Genomic DNA, 13,851 nt, shown 5'->3' with positions numbered 1-13,851 from the left:
TCTGTCACAGGTGAGGAGGTTACCTTTGATTTCAGGATTAATTTCATCCAGAGATTCATTTGACCAGGTGGATTCTCTCTACAGATAAACCTACAACCACAGCTCCACCTACCTCTGCAGCTCTGCCCACCTCGACAACCCTGCCTTTTGTTTAGACTGATCTGCCACCTGGTGGTGTTCTGTCCGTACTGCATCTCCACTGTCCTCATGGTGTCTTTATATCGACACAGGGCCACAGGTAACACTGAATTATTCACTGACCGATTACAATCAATCAATCAATCAGTGGTGTACTGTAGATTATTGACAGTTGTCTCTAACAGAAGTTGATAAATGATCTACATTTTCTTTCTAACCTGCTCTGACTGCAGGAAATGACCTGCCCATCTCCATGTTGATGACCCCGCCCGCCCAGTCTGAGGAGGGATTGGATAATGACTGTGATGACGTCATCACTGCTGTCACCACAGAGCATCACTTCTGAGCTGATCCAGTGTGTTCAGGTTCTTAATGAAGCTGAAATGTTTGATTCATCTTCAAATAAACCTCAGATTTCCTTCATAGATCACAAACAGCAGAGCAAAAGTTGAGAGACCTGCCTGTTTTATTTTCTATTTAACTTTTTAAAAACTTTATTTATTTCCCGGTTGCTTTTGCTCAAAACTACAGTTATGTCAATCCAAAGAGGGCTGACAGACAAAAGGCCGACTCCTCATGTTGGGATATTTCTCCTGTGACAACAGCAGAATTCAGCCTTTGTGTCTCTAGTTGTCCTGGATCTCATCTGAATGTCACTCTGAAGGCTCACAGTGAAAGAGAAAAAGAGCAGGAAGTGACAACATCTTAAAACTGTATGTTAAAGGCTTAACGTCAGAGTTTATTGGAGTGAGCGGCAGAGTTGGACATGGTAAAAGTTATCTAAGAAGAGTTTCAGTCATCCAGGTGACAGGATTTCCAGATGTACTACCTCAAAGTAACCTGCTTCTCTGTGTGTTTGTTCTGGGTTGCCTTCAAGCTCACATTAACAGAAAAGTCTGGTGTAGTGTGGAAGGAGCAATCCTGAATGGCTGAATCTCAACATTCACGAGTTTCAACGTGAGTCCGTGAGCGTTTAGGGTTACGATTTAAACAAGTTAATTGATCATTTAAACTGACCTCTTGTCCACTCTGTAAGGCTCCCTCAGTACCTCGGCCATGAAGAAAGATGGAAATAAAAAGATCATAACCCACAATTGTTTTGACGTAGCCATGTTAACATGATCACCAGGTAATGGCAGCTGAGTCTGTGAGGGTTCATGGTGTATGATTTATGGTGGAGAATGGGACCATGACGCTGTCAAAACACTGTCACTTAGAGACAGAGGTGACTCCTCCAGACTTCAGTTACAAAGTACACTCATTCAATAAATAGATACTAGGAAGTTTATCTCTTGTTGTTCATGTTTCTGGTACAAAACCACTTCATCAACGTTAAACTCAGTAGGAAAACGTATTTCTGTTTGTTTCTAAGGCTTCCTTCACATCACAAACTTTGCTAAATGCTAAATTTATCTCTGTGGAGATGCTGTGTTATTGCAACAGGGGAAGAATGGAGTAAGAAATAGTTCCCCATCATCATCCACCTACAGAGATGCATCTGCAACTGTTTCTGACCTGCACACTTACACAACCTAGAGGCAGAGCATGTAATAGCTGCAACACTTCAGTGAAGCACGTTTAAGGAGTGGGAGTAAGTTTGAGCTGTTTTGTACGGAGTAGGGGAGACCGGGTATGGTTGTAACACTTTTTGCTACAGTAACTATAACTCACTGAATTTTGTAGCTCAAACTCTTAACAAAAGAACATCTCTGTGCATCCTTAGGTCTAACAAAAAAGAGGAGTGTGTCAATGTGTGTATATTCTTAATCAGAGTCACAGTCAGTGCTTGAAGTGGGACGGTACTCACCGGTACGTATACCAGCACGTCTATATTTTACATTTGGGCGTACTAGGACTTTTTCTTGCGCACTGGCACTTCTCACAAGCTGCCTGTACGCTTTTCTACCCACTCCACCGGTGGAGACAGAGTATGGAACAGCAAGTGCCGATACATACACCAACATGTGAACAACATGTGAATGGGGAGCACTGGCTGACAAAGTAACGCTTGTAACCCTGGAGTTCAGGCTTGGTGGGCCCAGACTGCAAAGGGCACTCTATAAAATATTAAAATCAAGAAAGTCACTAGTTTTAGTGGATATTTGGAACACTTCTTAAAGAAGTGTTACAACCCACCCCACCCCTTTCAGCCAATGTTTAGCTAGTTGTATTAACATAGTGGTTTGAAATTAGAAAGGAAAAAAATGCATCACATGTTGCCTGAGAAAATATATTTGAATCTAATATAAGTCAAACAATTATATCTGCAACGGTATAGATACTAAACAAAATATAGTCTTGGTCAAAAAATTTACTTTCTTACCTCATTATCTGTTTTTTCTCTATATATTCTGAATGTACCTCTTTACAGCCTTGATAACCAACGTGCCTGATTGGGGAGGAAGTAGGTAAATACTGAAATGATCACTTATCTTATCTTATCTATAATTGGTGGAAGTTTCTGTTACAACCATACCCCCGAGAAAGTGGTGGGGGAAGAGACTAAAACTTTGTCTTCCAAGATAATGAAAAAGATCAAATATTGTTAAAGGAAAACTTTAAAGAATACTGTGAACTGAGGAAGAAAATACATTCCACACGTTTTTCACAAGGGCTCAAGGACATAGAGAGACCATAGATGCATATGTGATTAACTTGAACAACAAAGCCAGAGAATGTAAGTTCGGACTTCTGCATGACTCATTAAGACGTGTCAATACGTGTTTGTCACATAAAAGCTGATCAGATGAGGGGCAGGATATTAGAAAAGGCAATTGATGAATGCCATGCCAGTGAGATCACGTCAAGCCAGGTAAAAATGCTCAATGAAGAAGAAGTGCACAAAACTACAACTGTGAATACCACCGAGAGATAGAGGTGACAAAAGTAGGCCACGGCCAGCTCCACAGGATGATCAAACTGCAACAGATGTGGTTATAAACATGGAGACATGGAGATAATGAGGGCAACAATGACATGTTCATGGGCACGGTGCACTGTAAAAAAAAATCTGTAATTTTAAAGTTTTATTCCTTTTTATTTCACAGTTTTTTTCTTGTATTTTTGAAATACATGAAAATATCAAAAAATTGCACAAATAAACTGTGAATTTACATGTCTAATATAAAATAACCTGTAGCTTTGATTAACCATAACATTTCTGTTATTTTAAAGAAAACATTGGGTTTTTTAACGTAAACAAACTGTTACAATACATTCAGGAATGTCCTGTATTTTCACAAATATTATTTTCATTATTTGAAACAAAAAACTGTTAAAAATAAGTTTAAAACTGTAAAAACATTTCTTAAACTTGGTATAATTAGTAACAGTTAACCGTAGAAAAAAACATTTGTTCTGTAACTTGACATAGATTTTCTTGTTAATTGATTTTCTTTAATTATGGATATTTGGAAAATAAAAACATTGAATAAATGTTATTTTAATCAGTATATAGTGTCTGCAGGTATTGTTAAACTGTCGAAACACAGTTTTGGTCATTGAAAACCAACACAGTCTCACTCCCTACTCGTCAAATGTCTGACGCATGGTCAAGGCCCTTTGTCGTCGCTTTTTAAAGACTTGGGTAGCCCTTTTGCATCAATTATTGACGTTTAGGGATCCACAGTCAAGTTAGCAACGCTTAGCAACAATAAATATGCAATATCCGGTTACACTTTCAAGATAAAACGTAACGTTTCGATACATTGCCATGTTGAAACGCGCATAATTAAAGTCGTGAAACGTTGCCGTTTCGTTAGGTTTAGGCACAGAAAGTACTTGGTTGGGTTTAGGCAACAAAACTACTTGGTTAAGGTTAGGAAAAGATCATGGTTTGGGTTGTGTATGTATCTATGTAATGTCAATTAAGACTTAAGTTAACTAACGTTAATGTCAATTTACCTCACTCGCCTAAATAAAAACATGTTTTGTTTCACACGGGACACAAACCCTGTTCTCCTGCTTCAAGGTCCGGGTTCTGGCCCTCTATCCACCCCAATCACCTCCTTACTTCGTCTTTTCTCTTAAATATCATACTTGCCTTTACCATCAAAAACTGACACAACAGGGCTTCCCTCAATACGTCGAACTATGACGTCAAAGGGATCCCTAGTGCGTCACAAACTGACGATTATGGCTCTTGAACAAGCGTCCATATGTGACGACTTGGGAGTGAGACCGGGTTGTGAAAACAGCCATAATTACATAATAATAAAAAAAGCCATAATAAGTGGTAAAATTACAGAAAGGTAATATTTAATTTATTGTTAAATGACAGGCATTCACACCTTTTAATGTGGTTAAAAAAGAAAACTTCCTAAAATTACGGGTTTGTGATGAAAAATAAATTTTAATACCATTTTACAGATACTTGATTGAAGAGTCTTAGCTAGTTAGTTTAAATCCAGTTTTTTAATATAATTAAAAATTACCACATGTTCACATTATAACATTATTTTACATAAATCCATTTATCCTATAATAAAGAACAGAAACCCATTTTGAGTAATTTTGTACTAGGGTTATTTATGAAAGATTCAGACTTTCTTAAATTTACTTAATTTGAGCAAATTCAGACATTTATGTGATGCTTTTATCTAAAGCGACTTAGAATTGAGGTCACAGTGGGGGATTGAACCCGGGTCTCTCACACCAAAGGCATGTGTCTTATCCATTGCACAATACAAATTCCCACATCTGATACTATTTATAGCCTATTTATTCAGTTCCATGCTCACAAAAAATAAGCCACACAAGTCAACCATTTCAGTGTAAAGAATTGTTCTCCTGAAACAAAAGTAGTTTAGTTTTTATATACCTTATTGACGACATTTTCAGATCTATTCATTAGAAACCTAATTGGGTCAACATAAAGAATATTTTGGATACTGTTAGACACAGCTCCAAGATTAAAGTGCAATCTGAATGTAAAGTAATTGGAAAGTATTTCTTAAAATGCTGGCATTTTGCTTTCATAGGAGGGGGAAATGGTGGTTTTAATGCACAATCCAAAGACTTCTTCCCTGGTTTCAATGTGATATTTTATGACTTTCTAAAGCCAGTTTTTGTATCTGGTAAATGTTGTTCTTGCTGTATGTGTTTCTCTGTGCTTTGCATCCTTGTTCCTTTTCTGTCCTCTAGTTCTGCCCTAGGAGTGCTGCAGCTGATTGCTGAATTAGGTCCACCTGGCCTTGCAAGGCAGTGCACAACTGTGTGCACGGGAGTTGGGGAAGTCCAAAAGAAGACAAGTGCGAATGTGAAGTTTTTCTTGGCAGTCAAAATAAATCATTGAATGGTATGCAAGCCAAAAGTACTATTTCAGATTCAACTGACTTTGCACAACAACAACTCTGGATGACCTAAAGAAACCACTTGGGTTCTTAGCTCAATTGGAAAACATAAACAATGGCAAACAAAATCAACATCTATCCAAGGTCTGCAAGACATTAAGTAAGTTTCCCTTAATAATTGGTATGGTGACCAAATTCTGTAGATGTGTTAGTCCATAGCCCTCTCCACAGAAAGTCTGGTGGCTTCATGGCTGCAAAAATGACAGAGCAGATAACCACTCCCCCTCCACCACCAGCTCTTCCCATTAAGTGTGAGCAATAAGCAAAAGGCAGATGATCTACTCTAGCTTGATGTTCCTTACATCCAAAAACATTGACAGCGTTTGATTTACAATATAACTGCATTGATAAATAGGACTGTGTGATCTGACAGTTTACACTATATTACCAAAAGTTTTGGGACACCCCGTCCGAATCATTGAATTCAGATGTTCCAATCACTTCCATGGCTACAGGTGTATAAAATCAAGCACCTAGGCATGTGGACTTCTTCTACAAACATTTGTGAAAGAGTGGGTCGCTATCAGCTCAGTGAATTCAAGCTTGGTACCTGTGCAATTAGTTCATTTGTGAAATTTCCTTACTACTAAATAGTCCAAGGTCAACTGTTAGTGGTATTATAACTAAGTGGAAGCGATTTGGAACAACAGAAACTCAGCCTTGAATGGGTAGGCCACATAATATCACCAAGTGCAATGCAAAGCGTCGGATACATGGTGAAAAGCACGCCGCCACTAAACACTAGTGCAGTGGAGATGTGTTCTCTGGAGTGACGAATCACGCTTCTCTGTCTGGCAATCTGATGGATAAGTCTGGGTTTGGCGGTTGCCAAGAGAACGGTACTGGCCTGACTGCATTGCGCCAAAGTTTGGTGTGGGGGTGTTTTTCAGGGGTTTGACTTGGCCCTTTAGTTCCAGTGAAAGCAACTGTTAATGCTTCAGCGTACCAAAACATTTTGGACAATTTCATGCTCCCAGCTTTGTGGAAACAGTTTGGGAATGGCCCCTTCCTGTTCCAACATGACTGCGCACCAGTGCACAAAGCAAGGTCCATAAAGACATAAAACGAGTTAAACGAGTTTGGTGTGGAGAACTTGACTGGTCTGCACAGTCCTGACCCCAACCCGATAGAACACCTTTGGGATGAATTAGAGCGGAGACTGCGAGCCAGGCCTTCTCATCCAACATCTGTCCCTGACGGCACAAATGCCCTTTCAGAAGAATGGTCCAAAAGTCCAATGATCACACACACACAGCTGATTACCTGTTTTATTACAGTATTGACGTTTTTATTAAAGGAAAATCTAGTATTTGCGGGTGTTGTATCATTTTTTTTTACAATATTATAATATTATTATACAATATTGATTACATTAACAAGATTTTTATGTGAAATTATATAATAAAACTCAATTAAAAGCAGCACTCTACTATAAATTTTAAGCCTGATTATTTGTATTATAGCAGTGTTCAACTATATTTAAAGGTAATTTAATTGTTTTTACAGGTTTATATGTTCTTAATTAAACAGTAAAATCCCCAAAAATTGCACAAGATTTTTTGTAAAATTAAAGTTACAGACTTGTCATTATGGAATATTTACTGTTATTTTACGGTATTTTTCTGGCGTCCCAGCTGCCGGAATATTTCCGTTTTTTCACATTTTTTTTTTAACAGTGTTTAATACAAAGCCATCTACTGTTTTGCTCACATTCATTGTATTTAAATACTCTCTTGGTAAGGGCAAGGCAAGGCAAGTTTATTTCTATAGCACATTTCAACAACAAGGTAATTCAAAGTGCTTTACATAAAACACAAAAGCAACATAGGGAAATTAAAAACAATAAACATTAAATAAATAAAATATAAAAATAATAAATAAAAATAATAAGTTACAGTGCAGTATAAAATATTTCATTAAAAGCAATGGTAAAAAGCTAAAAACAAAGAAAAAGAAAACAGGACAGTAAAAGTTACAGTGCAGTGTAAGTTATCAGTAAAAAGAAAAATCTTAAATATTTAACTAAAAGCAATGGTAAAAAGAAAAGTCTTCAGTCTTAATTTAAAAGAACTGACAGATTCAGCAGACCTGCAGTTATCTGGGAGTTTGTTCCAGATATACGGAGCATAATAACTGAACGCTGCTTCTCCTTGTTTAGTTTTGACTCTGGGGACAGAAAGCAGACCTGCCCCAGACGACCTGAGAGGTCTGGATGGTTCGTAATGAAGCAGAAGATCAGAAATGTATTTTGGCCCTAAACCATTTAGTGCTTTATAAACTAACAGCAGGATTTTGAAATCAATTCTTTTTCATACAGGAAGCCAATGTAAAGACCTCTGAACTGGAGTGATGTGATCCACCTTTTTGGTCTTAGTGAGGACTCGAGCAGCAGCGTTCTGAATCAGCTGCAGCTGTCTGATGGATTTCTTAGGGAGCCCTGTAAGGACACCGTTACAGTAGTCTGTAACAGTGTAAGGGGTTTAACACGTTTGCAATATTCTCATCAGGATCTGAGCCCCCTAAAGGTCTAATCAAATCTTCCTGCTCTAACTTGAGAAATGTCGCAAGCCGCAGAACCTGATTTTAGGTGTCCCCCATCAGCTGTACCTGAATAGAGTAAAATATGAAGATTTAACTTACCACAAATCTATTAACTATTTAGATTATTTATTTTTAAAACTACACATGTGTAATAGTTGTAAGTAATGTAACACATTATTGCAGATATAGTTTAACTACTTTCAGCAGCCATCTATTAGATCGTGAAATCCAGTGTGACCATCTTTTTTTAATTTTCAAACATGTTCTCTTTTGTGTTCAGAGTAGTAAATACTAGGGCTCTATGATATGGTTTTAAAAAAATCAAATTGCAATTAATTTGACAGACAGTTTGTGAAATGATTAGTGAGAACTGTCTTTTTTTGCATCACATTTCCATTTTTACTGAAAAAATATGAAATCATTATGATGTGATATTTGTTGGGGTCTGAACCAAACAGTTTTTTTTTCTTGAACAGGATTTGTAGGACGGGGCAGATCTGCAGAAGTACAGTACTTCATTATTTTCAGTAATGTTATTTTACCTCTTTGATTAGAACATTTTATGTGCTTTTCGTCTACCCATTTTATATATTGTCCGTTGACGCTCTGTGGCTGAATTTAGTCTTTGTATTCACATTTTTCACATTTGTAGTGAACAACGGTGTGGATTTGTGCATTTTACATTGAATAAATTTGGAGCTACCCTAAATTCCTTTCTCCTCCCCAGAGAAGATGGGGAGGGGTCAAAGTTGCTTTCTCTAAGTGCTATCCCGACCATGAAACTGGCACCTTTTTGATTCCGAAGCTGATAACGCGGGGCCTGACTGTTAAACTGACAAAGGGACACGAGCCAGCCATTGGCATCTCCCTGAACAGCCTATCAAAACTGGCCCCCCACACACGTTTCCGTGGCAACTGACCTTATTCTTTTCATCAAAAAGGAAAACCCCTGTCTCACCCAAGTGTGACATGGTCCAGACACTGAACTTTGGATGTAAAAGGACTGCAGTCTCCAAAGACTCAAAGCATTTAATTAAGTTTAATTAAATCTTTAGTTACTTGATTACGTTTGCCTCTATTTGAGTAGTTATGTTAACTGTTGTTGCTATCTGTTGTTTATTAGTGCTGAAAAGAAGTTACTTGTGCAGTGTTTTTATTTTCAGCAAGACACTCCTTCATCTGATGTAATCAATGCTTGTTCATAATACTTTCCTACAAAATTCCTCTAGAAATGATGACAAAGAAATGTTTTACTATACTCTTAATCGCCAGCTTGAATTTAGGGATGAATCAACAATATTCCCCGGAGAGACGATCGTTGAGTTAATCCAAGCTTTCCTCATGTAACCTGAGCTCCCCCAAGTGGACGAAATAAGTATTAAAGCCGTTAAATGTATAAATATCCTGACCAATGATGTGACAACTGTTTCCTGTTACCAAATGCCTAGAACAGTACAACCGTTCAACCATTGAGGTTCGATTGTGGAAAATATTTGATTATAATACGTGCAAATAGATTTCTTTTCTTTAGACATTAAGTTTAGAAAGGCAGTCCCTTGGGAAACCTGAGACGCCCCCTGGGGAACCACGCCCCAGGCAACAAAAGAGCGACACGCGACCTCGCTTCGCTCTTCTCTTCGCTCTTCTCTTCGCTGTTGGCTCTTCCACTCTGCTCTGCTCTCTGGACGCTTCGGCACGCGCGTGGCGTGCCTCGCCAGGCAACGCCCAGACTCGGCCAGCGAGACAGGCCTTTTGTTCGCCTGAAGCTACACACCTGAAGTGCCGCAACATCGATCTGCCCTTCAGTTTGTTTTTATTTTCTTTATTTCTTTATTTCTATATTTCTTTATTTCTTTATTTGTTAAAGTTATGAGTCCGTTAAGTTACACTGGACTAATTCAGGAACGACCAAGTTCCATTTTAAGCCTTTTTTGTCAAAGCCAACTCCACCGAGTGTCAATCAGACACAGAGAACCCTGGAGAATCCCTAGCAAAAAGCCAGGATCGGCAGCTAGCGTGGGACCCTTGCAACAGGCCAAAAGCAGGCTGTCGACAAGCAGTAAGACTCAACACACGTTCTGTGATCAGATGTCCATTTCAACCCCTAAAATTATAGCATTAGTTTACTTTCATTAGCTCTTCTATGCCGTATGAGTCAAATGCTTCCCACAACCGAACCTCCAGACTCATTGTTCAGCAAATGTTTATGTTCCCTGTATCCAACCGTCTTTTTATCACCTTAGTTAGAGAATAAATTCACTGTAATATAATCAAGAGCTGTGTGTGTTGCCTATTTCTAGTTCCTGCCAAGAGAATTGACCCTTTACATATGAGACTGACTGACTGATTTAAGATAATTGAGCGATTATTAACTAACTGATCACTAGTAATAATTGTATAATTATTCAAAACTACCTAGAGGTCCGGAGACTCTAGGATTATAACAACTCCGGTGGTGCCCTTAACGAGGAAATTTTGATTTTATGAATCTTCAATTATGAATTCATAATTGGGTATCAATTCTCATAAATTTATTAAAAATGCATAACTAAAGTTTTTTAGGTCTGCTACACTTTGTAACTCGCTGCTGCTCTCAGAAACACCAGAAACGTTTTGGAATTAATCTTTGAGACAAACATTCACACATTAAGAAGATTTTTACTTACCCTGCATTTTAGATCTTAGGTCATCTGAGATCAACACATTAATGGTTACCATTCACACCAACTAAAACCCACAACCTGCCTCTTTCTGTATCACTGTTGTGGTTTTCTCTCAAGCAGTTAGCAGGAAATGGGCTTTATGTTCTGTGTATTTGCACATGAAGCTATGGTCAAAAAACATCACACCTCAAAGTGAACAAAATAACTGACAGGTTGTGCACAAGTGACATCAGACTACTTCTGCTACAGTACTAAAAACTTGGGCCAATCAGCTAGTTGATGTTGTTACTGACATTTTCAACATCTCACTGTCTCAGGAGAGGGTTCCCACCTGCTGCCAGACAGCCACCATTGTTCCTGTACCTGGTGAGAAACTGGTTCTTCAGCACTTAAAGAACAACATCCCAGCCAGCCTGGGCCCTCACCAGTTTGCTTTCAGAACCAACAGATCCACAGAGGATGCCATCTCCACAACACCTATATCAGAATGCTGTTTGTGAATTTCAGCTCAGCATTCAACACAATCTCCCCATGAAACTGGTCAGCAATCTCAGCACTCTGAGAACTAATGCTAGACAAGACAAAAGAAGATTTATTTCTGTAAGGTAAAGTGAACAAGGAGTCGTGGGTCCTCAGTGCAACCTGTATCTGAATCTATACTCAATAATAGCAACATCAAAAGTAATAATAATAATAATAATAATAGTGTCCATGCACAACCTGGTCAGTTATTTACTTGAGACTTGATGTGACAGAACATAAAGCCTACTTCCTGCTTGAGAGAAAACCACAACGATTCAACAGAAAAGAGGGCAGGAAAGAGGTGGGTTTTACTTCGGGGGTTTGTGGGTGGTAAACGTTAATGTGTTGATCTCAGATGACCAAGCTTTAAAATGGAGGTATCATTTTTATCATGGCTGCTGGGTAAGTAAAAATCTACTTAATGTGTAAATGTTTGTCTCCATGTTGTCTTAAACATTAGTTCAAAAACATTTCTGGTGTTTATAATGTGAATAACCTGAATACAGACTGAATTAAACTAATCACTATTTGATAATATGGCAGCAAAGAACACACAGTAACACATACATTATAGCAAGTGTGTACATTTTCATTTCTTAACCCTTTGGTGCCTGCCTACAAGTCCTTTAACCTAAACAATAACATAGGTTGTTTTAGCCAACCTTCAAATACAACTTAACCACATGAGAACTGCCACCCATTTCCAGGAAAATGACCTAAAATAACATACCCAACATAAATCAGTAATAACTCCTCAAACATTAGGTCTAGATGCATAATTCTGGTCTTCTTTGATATGTACAGCTGTTGGGTCAACACGCATACAATCACTGACTTAGGTTTAGGCAAACAGCCCTGTGAAGGTCAGGGTAAGGGGCTACGGGGGCTTTCGACGTCTTTAACACTAACATAGTTTGCTACCTAGCTAATGTTAATGCTACGAAGCTAACGCAGCTATTTCTTCTTAACTTTATTTAAAAAAGAAATCAGCCTTCTTTAACATGGGAACTGAATGCCAGCCTCCTGGGCAAAAAGCAGCTAACTTACTATCCTTCCATCCAACCCACCACCAGACTACAATTTTCTGGCTATTTATAATACATAAACGTCTTTGTCATATGTGTGTGTTGTATTGCCACTAGAGGTCGCTGCCAATATAAACGTAATTTTGTGTGGCAAAGACGACCTATGTGGCTATTTTCTGTGGAGGACAGGCTTGTGCCTGCATGTCTTTTCTGCACTTGAACAGCTCCTCTGCTTTTAATTACTGCTGCTCTGTTTTGGGAAATTGATTTAAAAAAACATTTAATGTGTCCATAAATAAATATAATTTATTGTTTCCGTGTCTAATGTCAACATGTGGCTGTTTTTCTGTGCACTACAAGCAGGTTGTTCTGTGTTGTAGAAAGTCCAGATGTCTTGTTTCATGTAAAACCTCAAACCAACCTGAGTGTGATTTCTCTTTAGTTCTGACCTCACTGCTGAGCTGCACAACAAACCAAGGTGAGCAAACTTCTTCTGTCACAGCTGAAAAGTTATTCACTCCCTGATAGAACAGTTAGTGTTTAGGACAGTGTTTGGGGAGGGAAACAGACACTTTACAAATACAATAAAACACTGGATGCACTTTTGATGCCACAGTGTTGCAGACTGGAGCCAAAGTTAAAACTGCTGCTATAAAAATGTAATTCAGAAACCAGGACTGCACAACATGATGCAGCAGCTACCAGAGAAGATAGGATATGTATATTTATATGAGACACATTAAGCCAGATCTTCTGGTGTTTAACACCGATTTTGAGTTACATTTAAAAACATTTGTCAAAATCAGCTCATATTTGAGATTGATTCAGATTTCTTTTCTGAAACTCTGCCCATGAAACACAGATCAGTTCAGCAGTGAAGAAGTGACAGTGAGAAAGTAGGAATATGAGGAATGCGGAGAATAAAAAACAAAAGTATCTCTAACCACATCTTTCTGTCTCTTCCTCCAGCCTCTATGACTGTGAGTCCCAGCAGCTCTCAGTTGTTTAAAGATCAGTTTGTTTCTCTGAGCTGTGAGGAGGACGACAGCTCTGCTGGATGGACGCTGAGGAGGAACACAGCCAAAGAAAACAGGACTCAGTGTGATGACTGGGGAAGATCAGCTGGTTCTTCTTGTAACATCAGTCTGACAGTCCCATTGGACAGTGGAGTTTACTGGTGTGAGTCCAGAGAGGGAGCAACCAGTAACACCATCAACATCACTGTCACTGGTAAGATCAGACTGTTGTAATGGGTCTAATAGGGAGTTAAAGGATCAATAAAAAACAGAGGGCCTCTGAACACTAAGTCAGTGTCACTTATTACACTTTGGCCTTTTGCTAAAATCAAAGGCAAAATTTTTACCTCCATGGCATTTACATTCATTTGGCAGACAGTTTTATCCAAAGCGACTTACAATCATCAACAAAGCATCAATACAGCGCAAGATCTAAAACTGGCAATACATACTAGAAAGAGCAGCAATAAATACGTTTAAGTGCTAATAGCACATATGGCTATCAATGGGGTAAATACCTAAGGAAAGAAGGAAGAGTTAACAAAAAAGTACAATCAATACAAAAGAATTGTACGGGGATAGAAGAAGAAGAGCA

The 13,851-nt window shown here is 38.5% G+C and overlaps 2 long non-coding RNA genes across 2 annotated transcripts in view; one reads left to right on the top strand and one right to left on the bottom strand.

Annotated features, from left to right (window-relative positions):
• LOC123980970 overlaps nt 1–13,353 on the bottom strand; it is a 14,182-nt gene extending 829 nt beyond the window's left edge. Inside the window, exon 1 of the long non-coding RNA XR_006827629.1 lies at nt 13,185–13,353. This is a non-coding gene — a long non-coding RNA (uncharacterized LOC123980970). The remainder of the gene's footprint in view (nt 1–13,184) is intronic.
• Nucleotides 100–585, top strand: LOC123980962. Its single transcript, XR_006827620.1, has 2 exons — nt 100–238; nt 372–585. It is a non-coding gene; the product is annotated as an uncharacterized LOC123980962 (long non-coding RNA).
• Nucleotides 13,354–13,851: the final 498 nt, after the last annotated feature.

This window comes from Micropterus dolomieu, linkage group LG12, assembly GCF_021292245.1.
Source record: "Micropterus dolomieu isolate WLL.071019.BEF.003 ecotype Adirondacks linkage group LG12, ASM2129224v1, whole genome shotgun sequence".
Taxonomy (NCBI): domain Eukaryota; kingdom Metazoa; phylum Chordata; class Actinopteri; order Centrarchiformes; family Centrarchidae; genus Micropterus; species Micropterus dolomieu.
Note: the sequence above shows the minus strand (reverse complement) of the source record. Positions and strands in the feature narration are given on the sequence as shown.